This window comes from Apium graveolens, chromosome 10 (assembly GCF_009905375.1).
Source record: "Apium graveolens cultivar Ventura chromosome 10, ASM990537v1, whole genome shotgun sequence".
Taxonomy (NCBI): Eukaryota; Viridiplantae; Streptophyta; class Magnoliopsida; order Apiales; family Apiaceae; genus Apium; species Apium graveolens.
In genome coordinates, this window is record NC_133656.1 from 82,624,256 (window position 1) to 82,628,109 (window position 3,854).

At 34.7% G+C, this 3,854-nt stretch overlaps 1 long non-coding RNA gene across 2 annotated transcripts; it reads right to left on the minus strand.

Moving 5' to 3' along the window:
• Positions 1-481: 481 nt before the first annotated feature.
• On the minus strand, positions 482-2,632 carry LOC141693677 (uncharacterized). 2 transcript variants are annotated; one of them, XR_012563180.1, is made up of 4 exons: positions 2,382-2,632; positions 2,209-2,308; positions 1,630-1,720; positions 482-1,335 (listed from the first exon to the last, which is right to left on the minus strand). It is a non-coding gene; the product is annotated as an uncharacterized LOC141693677 (long non-coding RNA). The 2 variants fall into 2 exon arrangements; XR_012563179.1 differs by having other exon boundaries at positions 2,209-2,631.
• Positions 2,633-3,854: the final 1,222 nt, after the last annotated feature.

The following is a 3,854-nucleotide window of genomic DNA, read 5'->3' on the forward strand; positions in this document are numbered from 1 at the left end:
ACATGTCTATGGCTGGTGTCCGGTATGTAGATAACTGGGGTACCGCTTCTCCAATCTCATTTTATGCGATTGTTGTTTCTGAACATTGGGCTAACCATAATTTTTACGTGATATGGTTAATTGCGATGTTGCTATTTTCAGAGATGCCGATGCAATTTGGATCGCTTGGGATGTTTTTGATTTCGTTTTTAGCTTCAAGAATTTTTAAATTCTATGTGTTAAACGATCAGGAAACAAATCATCTAATTGATTTTAGTATGTTATTTGTTTTATCACCTGGTTGTATCGACAGTTGGGGGTTTGTTCCGGCTGTATTATATTCAATTTAATGAAAACTTTCTGCATTTGTCAAAAAAAAAATCAACCAAAATACACAGTCTGTTAGAACCACTGCACCTGCATTCATCTGGTTGCAAGACCGAGGTAATCACGATAAACTAATTCATAAATTAATTACCAGAAGCTATTTTGGAGTGGGTAATGAAATAAAATAGGTGAGCAGAGCAATGGGCTTGGACCGACATCTATATATGTATTATAATTATGTACATGTAGAAAAGAAAGGAAGAGAAAGAGTATAGTTATTATATTGCAACAAAATTAAAGATTATCGCCATCCAGGGAATGAATGTTGTTTGCATAGACTTTATAACAAGGTGGATCTGTTGGCATTGAATCTCAAATACCCTATTTCCCTCTTGTGCTGAGCCCACCGGTCTCCTTCAATGATTCCCAGGCCAATAGAAAACATTCTTGCAATGGGATTTTGCTTTTCTTTCTTGAACCTGTAGATTATAGTCAGCACTTTTTCTTGCCTGCAAGTAACATAAAACCACATAAAATTGTTCTTGCCTGCAAGTAACATGTACATTTTCAAGTGCCAAAACAGAACTCTAGCTAGCATAGGTTTTTCTTTTGACAAGACTCTTATCTTCTGCAAATTCTACAATCTCCTAAATTACAAACATTAACCTAGACCATGTACACAGCCACCAAATAAAAATAAGAAGATCGCACATCACAAGCTAAAACAATTCATATGTGTAGCCAGCTGAATCAGATATTCCAGAAAATAATATTTTTATGTGTATAAAAAAGATTTTTACTAATAAAGTTAACCACTTCAAATTGCAGTGTTAATTTACCGAGCATTTTGATATTTCCCCCCTCTTTTTTGTGATCCTATGTACAACAATAGTCAAAGGTAGTTATAATAAGAATAATCATCACCTGGGATGGTGGGTGGGGAACCTTATGCTCCATAACCAAGTTTAGCAGGTATCTTCATCTTTCTCATTTCGCCCACGCACATACCTAATAGTCCCTGGTCCCATCCTGAAAACAAGGAGCATGTTACACATTGACAATTAAAGATATCACGAAACTAATGCTCAACTACGAGTCTACGACATAAAAGTAATAACAAACAATTGTGTGGACGACACATTGAATCATATAACACTTATGATGAAGAAGGAGAACGCAAAACTGATGTCAGTCGAAACTTTTTTCAAAATATAAAAAATAATGTCAGCTGCATCTTAGCAGCACTTCTAGATAAATCATCCTTTTACTTGTGTCTAAGAAGAACAATAGAAAAAAGTATCCGAAAAATAGAAAACCACATGCCTTTAATCACTTGACCAGTACCAAGCTCAAATTCAATGGGGTTGCCCCTTCCAAAGCTGGAATTGAACACAGTTCCATCAGTGAGTTTCCTCTGCAAAAATAAGTAACAAATCAACATTCTGATAACCATAATAAGTTCAAACAGCTTCCTTGCCAAAACTTGTTGGCAGAAGACAAGATTTTTTATGCATTTCTTTTTGTTTATTACTAAAGTTTAGGAATAAAATAAGCTACGATGCATTACTAGATGATAAACAGCTCCAGGTAGCGATAAGAAACTGAAAATTTAGTTGCATATCAAATACACGAGCACAGAGAGCACATAATATTGGGGTGGAAACAGGCAACAGTATATCATGCAATCAGCAATTATGCTTCCAATGCTGGCAGATTTACAACCCAAATAAACCAAAATACCATACAACCATGACCTAGCTAGTAGCTACCAATTAGGATTATGTTCAACAAAAAACCCCTGAAGATTTTGAATTTTGGTAACTATATTATTTACAGCGTAGATGTTGAACCTAACATGACTTATAAATTACATGATGAAGTTAAGGTGCCAGAATCTTTTACCCGGTAAATTCTCCAAAAAAGCCCCTTCCAATTTTGCGACCCAGCCGAAACTTGTTAGCCAGCAGAGGCTCGATAATTGACAGGTGAACCTTTATATGTCCTGAAATGAGAGGGGGGGGGGGAGAGATGAGGGAATGCTTACCGACAAGCTTCCAGGAGCAAGCATGTTATACCTCGATATTTAATCCAATCACAACTTGAAATCCAAAGAGTGCTGAAACTTAAATCTTTTGGAGCTCTAATTAAAGAAAAAAATATCTACTTTGAATAAAAAAACAATAGAATCAAACCACAATTTGTTGCTAAAATTTGTTTCAACCCCAATTTAGCACATCTTGAAGGAGGTTTTGACCGAGAGAATAGAGTAAGAGGGAATGAGATAAGTTAGAGCATAGTCGGGTGGGGTGTTTTTGACCCTAATCAGATTCCCCATTCTCTTTGTATCTGAAAATTTTATTTACCGCTTAATTGAAATTTCATTTGCCGCCCAGCCCATTAAGTTCCACAGCCCAAGTCATTTTTTTCTTTTTTTTTTAAATTAAATTCCTATTTCAATTTTCAAAATATTGCCTTATTTTAATTCTAGAAATTACAAATTATTACAACAAATGTTTTATTAATTAGTGAAAGCTTCATAGTAATTAGAGGTTGTTATGTTATATTATAAACAATTTAGTGATTTAAATAAAATTAATAAAGTATTTTTTTAATACTAAGTCAAAATATATATTCATATTAAATTTATTTAAAATATTAAAATATAAATAATATAAAAATAAATTATTTATTTGGAGGACCGAAACTTTTGGAAGAAAATTTCATAAATTACTAATTTAACGTCAACTATTTTTAACCACTTATTTTATCATGAGTTAAAAAATAAAATTTACTTTTTTCACACTCTATAGTAACACAATCTATTGTGTTGATGTGTGTAACACCTTATTGAGCTACACCAACACGGTTTTATCCCTACAGTAACATCCATAATTGTGATGTTGTGTTAAGGCCAAAATTTCATACTTATTATAAAATCAGTTATAGCAACACCCATGCTGAAATGTTCAAATAAGACATCTTTGGCGTAGTGTTTTAAAGAGTTTCAAACAGTAAAGCCTCCCGAATTTGAGGTCACAGCGGACCCTAGTAAGGCTAGAGCGTGGTTGAAAGAGATAGACAAAGCATTCGCGCAAGTGGAAGAAGACTAAAAGACTGATTTCGCTAGTTATTTTCTGAAGGGAGAAACTAATTATTGGTGGGATTCCAAGATGACTTTGGAAGGTGCAGGTATCATAACTTAAGATAGGTTCATCGAGCTATATCTGGAAAAGTACTTTCCCCGATATATGAAGAACCAAATGGAAATCAAGTTCTTGGAACTGAAATAGGGGAATATGTCACTAACCGAGTATGAAGCCAAGTTTACTAGAGTTGGCTAGGTTTGCTCCGGAACAAGATGACACTGAGGAAATGCGAACCAAGAGATTCCAGCAAGGGTTGAAACCATGGATTCGCAGCAGAGTGGCAATATTTGAACTGACGGCATATACGGCCGTGGTTCAAAAGGCCATGATTATTGAGGGAGAAAGTGATATGCCCCAGAAAGAAAAGGGACAAGGAAATTTTCAGAACCACTTCAAGAGAGA